Source organism: Ochotona curzoniae, unplaced genomic scaffold (genome assembly GCF_017591425.1).
Source record: "Ochotona curzoniae isolate NIBS_2020 unplaced genomic scaffold, NIBS_Ocur_1.0 contig_2754, whole genome shotgun sequence".
Lineage (NCBI taxonomy): Eukaryota > Metazoa > Chordata > Mammalia > Lagomorpha > Ochotonidae > Ochotona > Ochotona curzoniae.
Window position 1 is genome coordinate 18450703 of NW_024465582.1, and position 17981 is coordinate 18468683.

A 17981-nucleotide genomic window follows, 5' to 3' on the forward strand; every position below is an offset into this window, starting at 1 on the left:
CTCCTAAGGGAGTCTCCGTGAGCCTCACACAGAAGTTGGACCTTTTCCTCACTTTTGCCACTAAACATTGTTGCATTCTGATTCATGCAGAACCATGGCTCAACTTAAGGAAACTTTTGAGGCCAGAAAATTTTGCCCCATTTCTCAAGGTACTATATTATTTGGTGAAAGAAAGAAAAAAGTATTGTACTTAAAACAGGGATTTTCCCTTCTGCTTCTTAATATTAGGTAAGGAAAATACTAGTCTCTCTACTGATTTTTTTTCATCATTATTTTTATTTGTCAAGAAAATGCGAGTGGGAGTGAAAAAGTACGCTACCACCCATTTGATTCACTCATCAAATGCTGGTAATGCCCAGAGCTGACCTGGGTTAGAGCTATGTGCCAACAGGACCATCCTTGTCTTCCATCTGGGTTCTAGCAACCCAACTATTCGAGCGATCACTGCTGTTTCCCATGGTCTGCATTGGCAGAAAGCTGGAGTTAGGAACTAGGTGGAAATCAAACCCAGGCATTCTCGTGGAATGTGGGTATCTTAATCACTAGATGAGTCACTCATTTCTACTTTGGTAATTTTTTTAAGGAAGCACAGGTTCCTCTTAAACTGTTGTGCAATTTCTAGTCAAATCTTTCTTGCCAGTATAACCTGGTTCATTCACCTGAGTGGGCATTTTTACTTGTTATAGTGCTTTAAAGAAGAGATCTACTTAGCAAGTACACATTTAATTTTTTTTGATTTGATATCCATCTCTCTTTTCTCAATAATCATCTCTTACTTAGCTCTATACCATCTGAATTCCTTTTTTGGAAAAACTGGCCATTTGGTATTCTTGGGAAGGTTTTTCACTCAGCACCTGATTTACTTACATGCTTCTGCTTAGAATGCATTTTGCTTTCCATTTTTGCTTTTCTGACTTCTGTTGTTCCTTTAAAGATCAACTCCATTATTGTACTAATAGCTTTTTCTTTCTGTGGCACCACTGATTATAATAAAATGCTGAATCAGTTGAATAGCTGTCCTTTGCTCTATCCCCTAGCAGATGTTAGGTAAGTATATTTGTTTCCAACTTTCAATTATAACTTTTACTCCTTGGAAACTGTAGATGGCTAGATAAGTTAGAAACCTTAAAGAACAAGTTTTCAGGCAGTTAAACAAGAATCTTTGCCTTGGGCCTGGTGCCGTGGCCTAGTGGCTAAAGTCCTCGCCTTGAACACACTGGGATGCCATATGGGCACTGGTTCTGAACCCAACTCCCTGCTTCTCATCCAGCTCCCTTCTTGTGGCCTGGGAAAGCAGTTGAGGACGGCCCAAAGCCTTGGGACCCTGTACCTGTGTGGGAGACCTGGAGGAAGTTCCTGGCTCCTGGCTTCAGACTGGCGCAGCACCGGCCATTGTGGTCACTTGGGGAGTGAATCATCGGGTGGAAGATCTTCCTGTCTCTCCTCCTTTCTGTATATCTGACTTTGTAATAAAAACAAATCTTAAAAAAGAAAAAGAATCTTTGCTTCAAAGTAGCCTTCTGAAGACAACTGGAACATGAGTTACCTGTCGTTGCTTTCAAAGAGCCTTAGCTATAGTTGAACCTTGTAGACAGAAATCAATATTGAACCTGCTTAATATCAACTAACTATTGATGAAAGAGCCTTTTCCATCAGTTACATGTTTGTTTCCCATGTTTAAAGTGGGATTGTATTTCAAGTGTTTAATTTTGAAGGTAAGAAAAATGGTGACAACCCAAACCAAGTAACAACATAACCCAATGCTGGTGAAACTAAAAAACAGCTTAGAATTTCCCACAAAGAACAGGCATTTGAGCATTTTCAGATCTAATGACTGTGATTCTGATCCTCAAACAGAGAACAATTTTTCATGGGAAATTCAACAAGTTCATGGAAAATGAAATGGAGTGCTGTCAATCCCATAGAAGCACCAATTTGAGCCTTGGCTGCATGATTTCCTGCTTAGCTCCTTGCAGATGCGCCTTGGGGAGATGGTAGCTGATAGCCCAGGTGCTTTGGTGCCTGGCATCTACACAGAAAGCCCAGATGGAGCTACTGCTTTTGGTCTGGTCCAGCCCCCGCTGTCATAGCCATTTGAGGAGTGAACCAGCAGATGGACGATCTCTCTGCCAATTTTCCCTTCAAATCAATACATCTTAAACACAAAGTTAGCATTTGTGTCTCTCTACTGTCATGTTTTTCTGTGTGACACCCACATTAAATAATTTCAAGGTCTATAGGAATGTCAATCTAATTTCAGTGTGACCATGTTCACTTCTATAGTTTTAACACGCCTAAATCTCAGTGAGAGCATGATCCTTTTGTAAATAGCTTAGTTGCTGCACTGAGAATTAGTCCCAGAACAGGTACATGCTGAAATAGACGCTGCACTGATAAATAAATAAATATTTTCTTTTAATTTTAGCTTTGAAGCAAGTCATTTTAATGAAGTGGGAAATGAGGCTCAGATGTTACACACATCTTCTCTTAGATGATAAAGTGTGTTGTTACAGTCATTTGTAGTTGAGTATAAACTCTTGACTACTACCCTATGTTGTCTTCTCCTGCATCAAATCCCTGCAATTTTCAATGTGATGTGACTTCTGGAGATGACGTTCCATATTGGAGGGTCCTTTGGAGTCCTAGCTGCCCTGCCCTGCCTGGGATCTAGCTTCCTGCTAATGTGCCGTGCAAGGCAGCAACATATGACCCACATGATTGGGCCCTTGCCCCCTACATAAAGACCCAGATGGAGTTCCTGGCTTCGCATGATCCAGCCATAGCTGTTCTGGGGGTGATCCAACATCTGGCTGTGTTTCTCTGTTTCTCCCTCTCTTTCTGCCTCTTGACTTTTGAAGTAAATAAATACTTTTTTGTTTTTAAAGATAGGATCTCTGCGACACACTGGCCATTCCTAAGATTGTTTTGCCGAGTGGTGTGGCAACTAAGGATGAGAGACATTGAATAACATGCCTGAGATATGGCAGAGTCACCTTTCCAACACAGGTCAGTTGAAGCCTACATTCTTAAGTTCTTGCCTCACATGATGTGAACTTTTGAATAGATTTGAACTTACTGAGTGTTTTTTTCCATTGGCCATTTAGCACCATTCTTTACATTTAGGCACTTAGTACACATTCAGATAAACATCAGGATCAAATCATAAAGCCTCATGCATGAATCTCGCTCTACCACTTTATGACCTTGAGCAAGCTGATGACTACTGATCTTATTAGAAGTAGTAAATGGATATCTTTTCTATCACAAGTCAATTAACATGAAAGTCAAATGGGAGCATAGAACAGTGTTCCATAAGACATAAAGCTCAATAAAAGCTAAATGCAATAGATTAATTTACAGAAAGGCCTTCATCTGTACTTTTGAACACAACATGAAAAACAAAATTAAAAAGCTTTATAGGTTAGAGGGAACCATCTGGCTCAGTAATGATCAGTTTTTACTAGAATCTTTGTTTTTAAAGTAACTAGGATTGTCTCCTAATAAATGGAGATTACTTATACTCTGTAAAACCCCAGTAGGGGGAAACGGATTTAGAAGAGAGATGATAAGACACAAGGACAGAGTACACTGCTTTTTCCTGGGATCAAGAAAGCAATACTCAGGCCTGGTGTGCTGACCTAGAGGCTAAAGTCCTTGCCTTAAACACACTGGAATCCCATATGGGCACCAGTTCTAATCCTTGTAGCCCACTTCCCATCCAGCTCCCTGCTTGTGGCCTGGGAAAGCAGTCGAGGACTGCCCAAGGCCTTGGGACCCTGTACCTGTGTGGGAGACTTGGAGGAAGTTCCTGGCTCCTGGCTTTGGATCTGCACAGCACCAGCTGTTGCGCTCACTTGGGGAGTGAATCATCAGATGGAAGATCTTCCTGTCTGTTTCTCCTCTTTGTTTATCTGACTTTGCAGTAAAAATAAATAAATCTTCAAAAAGAAGTACACAAAATACAGGGAAGATGTCCTAGGTCTATGCATCTGTCACTGAAATGCCTTTCAATACTTTTGCCTTATGGTTATCATGATTACAAGAATTAAAATACCTGATTAGCAAGCAGACACGGAGGCACAGGAAGCTAAACTTCCACCCGTGGTGCTGGCATCCCACACGGGCCCCATTCATGTCCTAGCCACTCCACTTCCTATCCAGCTCCCAGCCTATGGACTGGGAAAACAGCAGAGAATGGGTCAAGTCCACGGGACCATGACTGCACTCAGGTGAAAGACCCAGAAGAAGCTTCTGGATCCTGCTTTCGGATATGCTCAGCTCTGACCATTTTGGCCATCTAGGGAGTGAACCAGCAGATAGAAGACCTCTGTGTCTCTCCTTTCAGCAACTCAAATAGAAACAAATTAAATGTTAATTTAAAAAATACTTGATTATGCTTTCCATTGAACAACTGAGTCAAAAAACAGCTGAACTGCAAAAGCTTCTCATGGGTCATGTGAAGGGCGTGTTGAAATGCAGATGTATAGGCCCTCCTGCTCAAGTTGGGTACAAGACCTGGGATAGGGTGGGGAGGAAGACAGCACAAGTGATACCATGTGCTGCTCTTTTGGACAGCACTTTGAGAACCATTGTCCGCCTTGATTTCTTGCCAGCTGTGAAAGACACAGCAAATTAGCCAGTGCCCAGTTTTGAAAGGCTGAATTGGTCCAATGCAAACCTGTATGAAGCAGACACCTGTCACACAGAACCATAACTCTGTTTCTTAGTAACAGTCTGCATCAGAGTGCTAGGAAGAAACAAGGCATTATTGCCAAGAGAAAGTATTAACCCTACATAGTATCCATCACCAATTTTTTTTTTTTTTCAAATTGAACAGAGTTTCAAAACTCACTGTTGTGGGATTGTCACCTTCTATTTCACCTCTTCCCTGGGTTCTGTATTTCCGTAAAAATGGAAGTGCACAGCCCTCATGCATTCAGCTCCTTGCTAAGTTCCCTCCAGCTCCAAACTCAGTGAGCCTTGTTTGCTCGGACTTGTCAGCAGCTGAAAGCAGTCAGAGGTCACTTGTCCCTAGTCAGCTTGGAGAAGCTGTGACTGCAGGTGAAAACCGCCAGGTTTCTTACATTCCTGAAATTGCGTGGTCATTTTGGTATTCAGATGATGTGAAGATCATCAAGGACTAGAAAACTGAGTATCACGATTAAAACATGTTGGGAGAATATGAAAAGGGCAATGCGAGTAGAGAAGAGGTTCTATTTGGTTACTACAATTTTTGGACCAGGAAGCAATTTGTTCAGATCCTGCCTGTTCTGGTGAAGCAGACTTCCTTCGAAAGTACGAGAAGGATGCGGGAAGGGCACTAGGCATGGCCACCTGCCCAGCTTTGCGGGTAATGAGAGTGTGGGGCCCCACATGCGTTTTTGAAGAGTTTTTATTTCCAGCCACATGGCTCAGGGCAGTCAGGGTGGTCCCTCCCTTCCCACTTCCTCCTGCTAGAATGCTGACTTCAGGGAGAACTGGGGCTGCTTCTCTGTCGGGAGTCTCAGAGAGTGTGGGGAAGGTTTCGGGAGACCGGTGGAGGTCATTCTGACCAAGCCAAACAGCGGACTGGGAACAGACAGTAGCTGCCTGTCCATTCTAGCATGAAGACAGGCAGACATGCCGCCTTTGTTATTACTGAAGTGCTTGAATGATTAGCATTTTTCAGGTAGGATGAAGAAACTCTCCTCTTGCCTTGAGTTTTCACAAAAAAACACAAGACTCAGACAAGCCAAAGCTCCCAAATCAGATAAAGGTTTCTAAATGTATTAGATTAACTGTCTTCACAACAATCTTGGGCTGGGTCCTCTGACTCCCCCAGATAAGAAAGCTGCAGCGCACAATAAATATGCAATGCTGTCCAAGGTCACAGAACCAGCTGCTCAGGTGATGGGATCTGAACCCACTCAATGGGACTTCAGATCCCACCCCGCTTCACTGCTATCCCACTGTGTTGGGTGAAAGGCAGCAAGAGGCCTGGGGCTGTGGCCACCTCTGGCATGGTTTGTCTCTCACCAGAACCTTGCCTGTTGACAGTCTCCAGCAGGAGACTTGGAAGCCTCACAGGATTGATCCTGTCAGGCTACACTGCCATGAGTTGGGCTTCTCTCAATATACAGAGCTGATGTTAAAGATATTTTACCTCCGTGTGATTTCGGTACATTTCAGCTGGACAACTTCAACTTCAGAATTAACATAGAAGCACAGATAGGACTTTAAAGGGCCACATCCTGTTACCCAGGTGTTTCATATTGCCAGAATCAGGCTTAGGAAGAAAGTGGTCAAGAATCTGGAAGAAGCGGCCTGTCCCAGAAATGCATGTTAGAAAGACCACGGAAAGCTCTTCGGTGCTGCGTCTTAGAGACTTCCCACTCGCCACCCTCCATGGGGTGCGGGAAATGTGACACGATATATTTCCACATACCCAACATTTCAGCAAAGAGAAAAAAAAATCCTCAGATAAAGAGCTCATGACCTCCAGCACTGGAGAATACTCCAGGCAATCTGCCTTCCTTACAATTCTTACTGAGACCCAGTTCCCTTAATTGAGGGGAGTGATGGTGGCTCTGAGAAGGGCAGCCTGACGAAGGATCAGGCTGCTGGTATGAGAGGCCAGCCGAGCGGCAAGTCACTCTGTAGCTCTAATGGTTTCCCCTGCGCTGCTAGTTCCTGCTCTCCCTCCAGCCAGCAGATGCGGCTGTGTGGGGAGCCAAGTTCAGTTGTAAAAAGGATCAATTAGGCGTCTCATCTAAGCCATTGCAGGAACCTTATCAGGCACCTCCAAGGCTTTTCTGTAGTCGCTTCCTCCCCGGTGGAATTATGTCTCAGCACCTTCTCACCCACACCCCTCTTTTGCCTGATTAGAGCCAGAAGTATTTTTATGAAGTCATTCTATGGGTCATTAGCAACATTGACTATTCATGAAGTCGCCTTTGGGTTTTTAAGTCTTTCCACGTGTCTGTAAGCTTGTCTCTGTTCTCTGGGTTGACAGAGTTGCCTCTCTTTCAAACACAAAACTCCAAAGAAAGAGCAGTGGCTGAGGGGGTGGATGTGGCGGAGATACCGCCTCCAGATTCTCTAAGTGTTTCTAATCCAGTTATATTTCCTTTTAGACGCCAACAGCTCCCTGCTGAAATCAACAACCGACCTGAATTCCAGGCTAGGAATGAAGTCAAAAAGCAACGTCTCCAGAGACAAGCCACAGAGTCAGCACTATGCCATGAAAACCCGCTGTGTTGACCCGGGCTCCCTGCTTAACCCACTCACGTTCCCTCCCTCTCCAAGTATTTTGACTCCTTTTCCAGCCACCTCACTGCGGGCAGGCAGCTGCTATTTACACTCCGCTCCCGGCTTTGGGGATTGAAAACAAGTTTAAGTTCCTTGGGCAGACACCTTCTGAGGAATGCCGGTGTAGTCCCAAGTGCGCATTTCCATGCCATATGTTGTCAGTCACCAGCAAGAGTGTGCTGGCTCTTGGGCACCAACCGAGTCCTAGGCTTTGTCACACGGCAAAAATAAACACCCTTCGAGGAGTTAATTTGGCGGTCGGCAGCCACAACAGCCTTTCCACCACGGCTGCCCGCGGGTTCTTAAAGCAGCGACACACGCGCATACACACACACACACACACACACGCACAAAAGGAGGCGATTATTCAATGTCACAAGCTGGGCGTCTGGAATCAGACCCCCCCCCCAAAGTAAATGCATGCCAAGGAAGCATTCTACCGATGGCAGGCCACCCAAACGCGCCTCTCCCCAAGCACCCTGTGTCATTTCTTAAGAGTCTCCGCAATCCAAGATCTGCGCCCCAAAGGAGAAGGGGGTGGGGGTCTTGTGGGGTGGAAAAGAAGAGTGGCAGGAGTGGAATGGAGGGGAGCAAAGGAGGGAAGGGGGGTGGTAAAAATGGAGCCAAAGGGAAAGCGGCTCAAGAAGCTACTCACAGGTTAGGAGCTAGCGCCTCCACGAAGTGAGCATGACTTGTCCGTGGCCAGAGCCCTCAGCGGCAGCGCAGCTGACTCGGCGGGCCCGGCTTAAATAGCCGCGGGCCGGGAGAGCCTCGGAGCCGCTCGGCCACTCCCGGCCAGAGATGTGGTTCTAATCAGATGCTGGCAGCCGAGGACTCCCCAGGAATGTGCCGGGATGTTTTTGCTGCCTGGGCTTGGTAACTCCCCCTCAACGTGTCTGCTGAGTCTTCCAAACTTAACTGTTTATTAACTCACAAGCCGCGCAGGGGACCGGGGCTCCCTGGGCTCAGCGCGCCCCGCCAGCTGGGGGCGATCACAGGGAGCCAGGTGGCGCCAAGGGGGACACGAGCGCGGGGGCGAAGGCCAAGCCCTGGGCGGCGACGGGAGGGGGCCCGGTGACGAGGGGTGGGCGGCGGGAAGGGTGCACATCAGGACAGGAAAGGGAAACGCTGCAGGAAAGGGGTGGGACCCACCGAGTCTCATTCCCCAGACCCGTTCCTTGGACTGCCACTTGGGGTGATGTGGCACCCGGGGACTTAACAAAGGGCTGCCTTCACAGCAGGCTGCACTGACCCAGACTGTGGGTCTGAGCGCCTGGCTGCTGTGGAGTGAGGTGGATGGGATACAGTCCCAAGGGAAGGAAACAAGCCCCCCTCGGCACACATGCGAATGCGCTTAATCCGGTGTGAGATCTGTACCTTTGTAAAACACGGCGTATTTATGTATGCAATGCCACCCTGCACAGAGGGATGGAACAGCAGCAACTCTGTGCAACGAATCTATACAAAGCATAAGCCATCTCCCTGAGCTCTATTTCTGATGGAAGCAAAGATCGCATGCCATTCCTTTACAGTACATAAACAATCATCTGTTTAATAGGCCTTTGCGCTAATTTCCATAGTGCTTCCCATCTCTCAATGCGAAACGTGGGCTAGGAGAAATGAGGCATTTAGAAATATTCCCATACATGGTTCTACATCAGTTCAGTGACCAATCACGAACTTAAGTTTTCTTTATGTTTTCAAAACTGATTGGAAAACATCCACCCAAAATCTGCTTTTTTTTTTAACCAATGATGAAGTGATTTTGATGAAAGGTGCACTTCTTCCTTTATTTTGTGTCCCATGCAATGTGAACATGCCAACTGGTGCCTCGCATGGTAAGGGAGTTACTGATTTCACTAGGGAAGCAGCAGAACGGATTTGCGCTTTCCAATCAGGCTTAGGGGACTCAGAGGCTGTGTTTTGCGGTCCATGCCTGGCCCCTGCTGCAATGCCACTGTGTAATTTGGGGTACCTTCAACTAGGTCAGGCTTTGGAACAGGCCCTGTGCAGGGGGTGCACCAAGCCCTGGAGCTGGCCAAGGACACCACCTCTCCCAGCTTGTAGAGTTTCTGTCAGGTTTGTCCGCCCACACCCAGGGGCGATGGTGGCTTTTAATATTGCCCTGGGGTAATCTATTATTTTTTTAAAAAGAGAGATTTCATGAGAGTGACAAGAGGCATAAAAAAAAAGCTAGTGTTGGAGTGGTCTTTGGGCAGAGAAGTTGAATTCTGGTGCCTCTGAGGGTGATGGTCTTGGCTTCTAAAATCTGGAGGTCCAGCAGGGACAGTGTCACCCCTAAAAAATGTTCAGCAAGTGGAACAAGAATAACTGATCTGAGGCGACTCGACAGAAATGTGTCTTTTGGTACCTGGCTCTGTGGTATCTTGTCAACTTAGGAGGGCCCATTCAAGCTGGTGCTGTTACTCTGGAAGATTCTATACGATGTTTCCCTGACACTCAGACTTGCCCAGCACATGGGAGGGATTTGTTCCAGAAGCCAGGGCGGGCAGCTGATTCTGTCTGCCATGAGCTGTAGTTGCAAGAATGGTCCTTGGTGCAAGCAGTTCATTCGTGAGCGCTGCGCTCCCTCTTAAAGGTTTAAAACAGGCACCTCTCCAGAGAGTTGACAGAAGAGAATTCTGGTTGGAAGTGTATTTTTACACCTTTGGGGTGCTGATATTGCTTCTGGCAGTAATTCAATGTCCTGCTCACATTAAAGGAAAAAAAAAAAACAGGACTGAAAATGAATTTAACTCTTTCATCCCATGAAATAGTTGTCCTGTCAAGGCTGAACTCTTTGCTCTTCTGTAGGTCTACAAGAAACAGCCTTGTATCCTACTGAAGAATCACACCCATCTATCCAGATTTTCACCTTGGCCTAGATCACGACCTTTTTCTTTCTTTCTTTCTTTCTTTTTTTTTTAAATCACCACTAAAATGTATGTTTGGCAAATCTGAAGTATGGGAAATTCAATGCGATATTTGAAAAATTATGGACCCTTTATGACAACTGTCCCTTGCATAAACCTGCCTATGAGGGTGAAGCAAAGAAATACGTCAAAGGAACGCCTGTGCTCCCGGCCTAGGAAAGGGGTAGTTAATCCCGTGATGGCTTGCTAAAGAATGCATGGTTTATTATTCAAGTAATCTCTTAAGATTTTCCTGGAATGTGCTTCCACAGCAACTCTGCCTGGGCCAACCATCCTATGAGTGTCTTTTCTTCCATAATTAAACTGCTTTTTCTTCTTTCATTTACAGATCTTGCCCAGCTCTTGTGTCCTCTACTCTTCTTGTATTCCTTGAACTTTCTGTACTGAAACTGGCCATATTCCAACAACTACAAATGACACTTTGAGCTGGTCACAAGGAAACTATATCTTGTTGGGTTGATGAGCCTTTGGGAGATGTGCGCATTAAGGAAGGGTTGGTTCAAGGGATGACACGAGCAAGCTCCTATCTCATTTGCCCCTCCTCTGCATCATTATTTAAAAATGAAGGGAATGGCTATTGTTTCCAGAGTACATTCTTTGACCTTAACTGGTCTTGCATGTTTAACATCACAAGAAAACTGAAGGTATCAGATTTGGCTCCTGGCAAGATGAAGACTGGAGGGTTTTTTTGTTTTGTTTTGTTCATTTATTTGTGTTTTGCTTTGGTTTGTTTTTCTGTATCTATCTACCTACCTATTAAATGCGAAATATTTAGTGGCACTCGCACTGAAGACAGTCTCTTCTTGTTTTGTTGGGTGTTTTCCTCCATTTCCTTGCTTATGCTCTGTTGGCACCTCACAGTGCAACATTTATTTGCTTGTGATGTGTGATATTAGTCAAACTTAGATGGTGCAGAGCTATATTCTTGAACAGATTGGCATGTTGTGAAGTAAAGGACATTTCACAGTCAATATGAATTTATGTATCTAATTACACTTTCCTACAACTATACATTTTTAGAATGACAATGAGTTGTAAGGAGAAAAGCTTCCATATATAAATTAGTGTCAAAATAAATATTGTCTCATTTGGACAAGCAAGCAACAGTTATTAAAAATGAAAATACATACAACCCTATAAATGTACTAGCATTGTGTGTTTTTACAGCAAACAACTATGCACTTCTCTCTCCTAGGAATAAAATCTATCCACTAGAAATAAAGCACAAAAGATGACATGCAAGGGTGTTAACTATCACGCTGTTCACAGCAGCAGAAATCTAGAAGCACAGCATGTCCATTAGTGGAAAATAATGAAATAAGTTATGATCAGGACACTGCAAAAGTCAAATGCAACCATTTACAAGTATAAACCAGAACTGAATCTCATTAATATGAAGTATTTTGTTAGATTTTGTTGAGTGAGGAAAGCAAGACATGAAAAAGAAGGCATGATTCTATTTTAAGAATAGAGAAACACTGGTTACTCATGCTCATGTACGGAGGTATGTGTGTTCATGATTATAAAGGAGACTAAAGACTCAGCTGTGTATGGATGAATAGGGGCCTGATGGAGATGAAAACAGGCAAGAAGAGAGAAAGCACGTGACAGCTATGCAAAGCTGAAAAGTCTCTTGGTAGACAGATAACGTTTATGCATCCAGATCAAATGCTATATGTCAGGTTGGTATAATTTCCTAAAAAATACCACACAAAGGGAATTCAAAATGAATATTATGAGAAAGAAAATATGCAATGATCTCAATGTTTGGTTTGATTTTTTTCCATAATTTTTTCACGTACTTGTGGGGGCTAATGCTAAGCTCCTAGGGACCACACTTTAAGAGACACCGCCTTTGACTTGGGGTCAAGAGGAGACTCTGTTGTGATGTGTGCGCCAGGACCCGAGTGGAGGACAGGGACTCAACAGGAGGAGCACACTGCGGAGCGGCAGGTCTCACCTGCGGTCAGCCACTGGCCTCTCTTCCCGTTCACCTCTCTGAGGCTGAGAGTCTTTATCTGGTGTGGACTTCTCCCTGTCAATAAATAAAATATTTTTTTTAACGTACCTCGACTTTTAAACTAAGTGTGGAACTTGCCTTGTAGCACAAGTCTCAAGTGTTTGGCTACCAACCTAGTTCCCTGCTAAGCCAGCTGAAGATGGCCCAATTACTTGGATTCCTGCCACTTATGTGGGAAACTTGGATGGAGTACCAGGCTCCTGGCTGTGGCCTGAGCCAGTCATTGAGGTCATTTGGGCAGTGAACTAATGGTAGGAAGCTAGCATTCTCTTCTCTTTTTCTCTCTTCTACTCTTCCTTCTCTCCTTTCCTCCTTCCCTCCCTTTTTCTCTCTGCTTCCCTCTGTATATCCCTCTCTCCCACTTTCTTTCCCTCAACCTCCTGTTCCTGCTACATTGCCTTTCAAATATTTACAATAGATAAACAAATTCTTTTTGAAAAAAGTTCATTATACAGCACTCAGCTGTGGCAACAGCAGCCTCATTCATGCGGTACTGACCCTGGTCTCTCTCTCTCTCTTTTAAATATCTATTTCATTCGCTGGAAGGCAGAGCAATACAGCAAGTATTAGAGAAAGAGAGAGAAATCTTCAATCCACTGGTTCACCACCCAAAAGGGTTGGGCCAAGCTGAAGTTTGGAGCCAGAACTCCATGTGAATGTCCACATGGGCCCACTTTCAGAGACACATCGGCATGGAGCTAGATCAGACACAGAGCAGCAGAACTTGAACCTGCACTCTGTTACAGGACAGCAGCATCCCAGGAGAACCCATTGTGCCACAACACCAGCCTCACCATTGTTTCCCCATCACATCATTTTTTGTTTTACTTCGAGTTTGAGTCATTTTGCTCAGGTTGATAGGAGGTATAGGCTGGACCACGCTGTCCAGGGATGCAGGAGATGCTACTACTGTCTGGGTTGTGTAAGCTCACTCTGTAATGACCCCACAACAATGAAGTCACCTCCTGGTGCATTTCTCGGAATGATCCTCACTGAGTGACAGAAGTTAATATGAAGGGTCTGCAAAAAATTTTGTAAAATTCACATATTATGAAAAATCATGCATGGATTTCAAAACTTTTCTCACATCAAAATGAGTATCTTTCATTTTTATCTTTTGCATGAGCTTTTCAAAAGCTCATCATGTTTGCATTTTTCATCCTGTCCCCTTAGCATGAAATGAAAGGGATTGCCCATGCTTGAAGAGTTTTCAGCCATCTCTATAAGAGTAGAGACAGGTGTTTCCCCCTACTTAAAAAAAAGTTATTTAGCTTTATTTGAAAGGCAGATTTACAGAGAAATGGAGAGACAGGGAGTAAGAAAACACTTCCATTTGCTGGTTAACTCCCCAAATGGTCTCAATGGCCAGAGCTGAGCAACCTTGAAGCCAAGAGCCTGGAGCCCTCGCTGGGTTTCCCGCATGAGAGCAGGGTCCCAAGGACTTGGGCCATTTTCTGATGCTTTTCCAGACCACAAGCCGGGAGCTGGAGCAGGAGCTGGTACCCATATGGGCTGCTGGTGCTTTAGGCACAAGATTAGCCTGATATGAAACTGCACAGGCTCATTTCCCCTACTTTTGAGCAGGAGAGAATTGTCAGTTCTATTCTGCACCCACCTTAGAGTCATCCAGAAGAAAATGGGATAAGGGAATCCAATTCTTAGGATGACCCTATACTATCCTTGAACACACATTACTTCTTGGCTTCACAGTGTCATTCTGAGAGTTGAAACTACATGGTATTGTACTGGTGTTGTGGTGCAGTGGCTTCAGCCACCACCTGTGACACTAGCTAGCATCCTCTGTCAGAGACCAAGTTCAAGTTCCAACTGATCTGCTTCTTATCCAGCTCCCTGCTAATGAACCTGGGAAAATCAGAGGACTTGGATCAAGCACTGGCACCTCTGCTACCCGTGTGGGAGACCTAGATGAAATTTCAGGCTTTTCCAGTCCTGGCTCTTGTGGGCATTTGGGGAATGAACCAGGGGACTCAAGATCTCCACCTCTCCCTCTTTCTGTGTGTTACTGTGCCTTTCAAATAAATAAATCATCAAAATAAAAAGAAATAGCCTTTATGACAGGTAAATGAAAGTGGGATTTAGGTTAAGAAGTGGATGAAAATCCTTTCTCCATAGCTTACTAACTGCAACACTTAGGGCAACATACTTAACTTCTCAAGGACTAAATTTCTTTATCTATACTCAGCCACTCCCATATCTTCCCTTCCCATTTTGGCTTCTGGTGGCAAGCAAAGAAAACTACATTCTTGAAATGATTATGGAAAGTTCATGAAAACTCAGTAAATTAAAGTGAGAAGTACAAAAATAATTATTATTGGGAAGATATTCTTGTCCTGAATTATTTCAGGAGTCATTTCTTCAAGGAGCTGTGTATCTATGTTGGATACTCTTGGGGGAAAACCTTGAGTACCTATTCTACTGTACTTTGCATTTTATGCAAGTTTGGATATGAAACTTTACTCCAACACTAATTTCTTGTGTGATCCAAGGAAAATTCCTGAATTTCTTTAGACCAAAGAAATAATAAAACTTCTTTCATAGCATTATCACAATTAAATTAGTTACTACATCTTAAGTATTAAAAATAGTAATTATTATGTAGTGCAGTTCTGGTAATAATGTAAACTTTCTAAGCATCTTTAATGAATGATTCTAAAACAATATTCTGGAGATTAACCTGTTCTAAAACTCACAGGCATCTACAACAGACTAGTAGAATTGCCATTCATTAGTCAGATTCCTTAGAGTGGCAAAAAGTAGAAGCACCGTAAACGTCCACTAGCAGATTAGACAAGTAAACCTGCAGTGCACACATCACTCAGAAATACTCTGGCAGTGATGCCAACAGCGTGGACAGAGGGCCCAGAATGGATTGTATCAAGACAGATGCACTAAATATGCTGAACAAGGAACAGAAGAATATGCAAAGCTTGGGAACTCCAAGCATGGAGGTGATGATTTCCCTTGATTCTGAGCATGTGGGTGTGTATGGTACTATGTTTACCTCTTTTCATGTGCATATTTCTCTAAGCACCTTGCAGATACTAACTGGTTTACACAGCAACCCTATTAGTGATACCTATTATCTTAACTTCAGAGATGTGGAAACTGAGGAAACCAGTAAATAGTAGGGTCAATCTTCCAACCAGGTAATCTGGTCCCTGGAACCTGTGGTTTTAAAAATTGTTCTAATGTTGATTGTGTACTACTTTATCTATCTATCTATCTATCTATCTATCTATCTATCTATCTATCTATCTATCTATTTTGAAAGACACAGAGGAGAGATCTTTCCCACTCCCGGTCTTACTCCCTAAAGGCCAAGAACAGCCAAGCCTGGGCCAGGCTACAGCCAGGAGTCAGAAATTTAATCTGGGCTACCCACGCGGGTTGCGGGGACCCAGTTACTTAAGGCATCATGTACTGCCTCACGAGGTGAGCATTCAAGAGAAGCAGGAGGCAGACTGGAACCCAGGCATTCTGATATTGGATGCTGACATTCTAAGCAGAATCTTAACTGCTGTGCCTCCCCCTGAGCTGTGCTAACTTGTTACAACTGTACAGCAGGAAAGGCTGCAGCGCACAGCTTCCGCCTCTGTGGCCTCCTGCTCTTTCTCTGTGTTCCCATAGTTAATCGGACCTCTCAGCTTTTGGATCCTTGTCCTCTGTTCCTCTCGCCTTGACTTGCAGCTCCTGCTATGCTTCCCTTTTCCCTGCACCAATGGCTTTATTTGGATCCATTTTGTCTGGTTTTGAAGCTGACCCTAGCACCCTTGTCCAGCCAGATCTAACTTGTGGACTTTACAAGAAAACAAGTTTTCTGTTAATTTAGATCTGGCTCTAATGGGACCAATGGTTGGCGCAAGATGGAAGGAAAAAATGGATATGTAACACATTACCACCAGGCATGGCTACTGAGACAGAAGTGTTAACCTGAGTGAGAATGCGTTTGAGCACTTTGGCAGAAGTGAAGATGGTAGCAGACACGTTGTGTGTGTTTGGGTTAGTTCAAGAGATAAGCTTCAGCTGTGGAAAAATACTGGTAGAAGATATTAGTTGTGAGGGTAATCCAAAATAACTCACGGCCCTCATGCGGTTTCTGCCTAGCTTTCAGCTATAACATCATGTGCAGGGAGCCACTCCGACTCCTGAGGGCCAGACTTAACTATGCTGGAGGTTTAGATGGATTCTCTCTTCTGTCTCTCTTGGGCAAAGGGCATCGTTCCAGGCCAGTTCAGGAAATGAGGCCTCACCACTTGTGCTTCCATTGCATTGCTCTTCCTCGGCCTTCTATGGCAAGACTTGAGCTCCCCAAGTTTGTGTCTGCTGAGAAATCACCTGGGAAGGTGTGCAAGGTGAGGTTTGGGTTGGAGGGGCTAGAAATCAGAATTGTCTTAGTAGCTGCCCAAAATGCTCAAGTGTTGGGTTTGTTTTATTGAGAATCCAGAAATGTATTAAGCCACCTTTCAGATGTCTTGAACTGACAAGGAGACCTGCTGTGTTACTATGGCTTCAACAAACATCCGGCAGCTTTAGAAACTCGTGTTAGACATGAAGCACCCTCATAAAGACATTTATCTCCTCCTTTTCTCTGCCTGTCTCTCCCCATTGACCCTTGTCTCTCTACTTTCTCCAAAGTCTTCATTCTTTGTTGTGATTAATTTTGAGTTGTAGGCAATAACAGTCTGGTCAACTAGATCTTTAAAAATAAAAAAAAAAATAAAAGCAACAAAACCTTCATTTGCTGTGTTGGCTGATTTCTGTGTGACAAAATCTTCCACTGTGGTTTATTTCAAGCTATCATATGATAGTACTCTGCATTGCTGTCTTCCACACGGATTACTGAAATAGCTTCTACTTGCTTTTGCTTTTCTCCTTCCCACCGTCTGTTGTCAAGAGAATGGAGAGTGATACTCAAGAAGGTTTCTAATAACATCACACTTGCGTTAAGTTTCCTCATCAATGACCCATCTCCATCAGAGTCAAAATCTAAGTCACAAACCAGGGCCTTCAAGACCCCTTGCCCCCAACCCTTTTGGGTTCTAAAATTTATCTTTTTATTTGAACATCAGAATAGGAGTAGCACAGAGGGAGCAGTGAGGAGAGATTATCAGGGCAAGCCACAGAGCCAATGGTTCTTTTTTAAATTTTTATTGCAAAGTCAGATATACAGAGAGGAAGAGAGAAAGATCTTCTGTTTGATGATTCCCCAACTGACAGTAATGGCTGGAGCTGAGCCCATCCAAAGCCAGGAGCCAGGAGCCTCTTCTGGGTCTCCACACAGGTGCAAGGTCCCAAGGCATTGGGCTGTCCTCAACTGCTTTTCCAGGCCACAAGCAAGGAGCCGGATGGGAAGCAGGACTGCTGCCGGGATTAGAACCAGTGCCCATGTGGGATCCCAGCACATTCAAGGTGAGGAGTTTAGCTGCTAGGCCACTGCACCAGGCCCATCCAATCACTCTTATTTAAGTAAAGGAAAATCTGGACACAGACAAATAAGAAAGAAGGAAATACAATGGAGGTCGAGATTGGAGTGATGCAGCTGTGACTCAAAGAACACCAACAACTGCTGGAAGTCACCAGGCATGAGGAGAGAATCACAGAACAGATGCTGCCCTAGGCCCTTTGGAGGGAATGACTCTATCTTGATTTTGAGCATCTTATCTCTAGAGCTGTGGGCTTAAATTTGTTGTAAAGCTCTCACTTTTTTTTTTTTCATTTAT

The 17981-nt window shown here is 44.3% G+C and overlaps 1 protein-coding gene across 1 annotated transcript in view; it reads right to left on the reverse strand.

Moving 5' to 3' along the window:
* DAB2 (DAB adaptor protein 2) overlaps positions 1-8173 on the reverse strand; it is a 55247-nt gene extending 47074 nt beyond the window's left edge. Inside the window, exon 1 of the mRNA XM_040977487.1 lies at positions 7943-8173. The gene's annotated coding sequence lies outside the window, so the exon portion shown is untranslated. The remainder of the gene's footprint in view (positions 1-7942) is intronic.
* Between the last annotated feature and the right edge of the window lie 9808 nt (positions 8174-17981).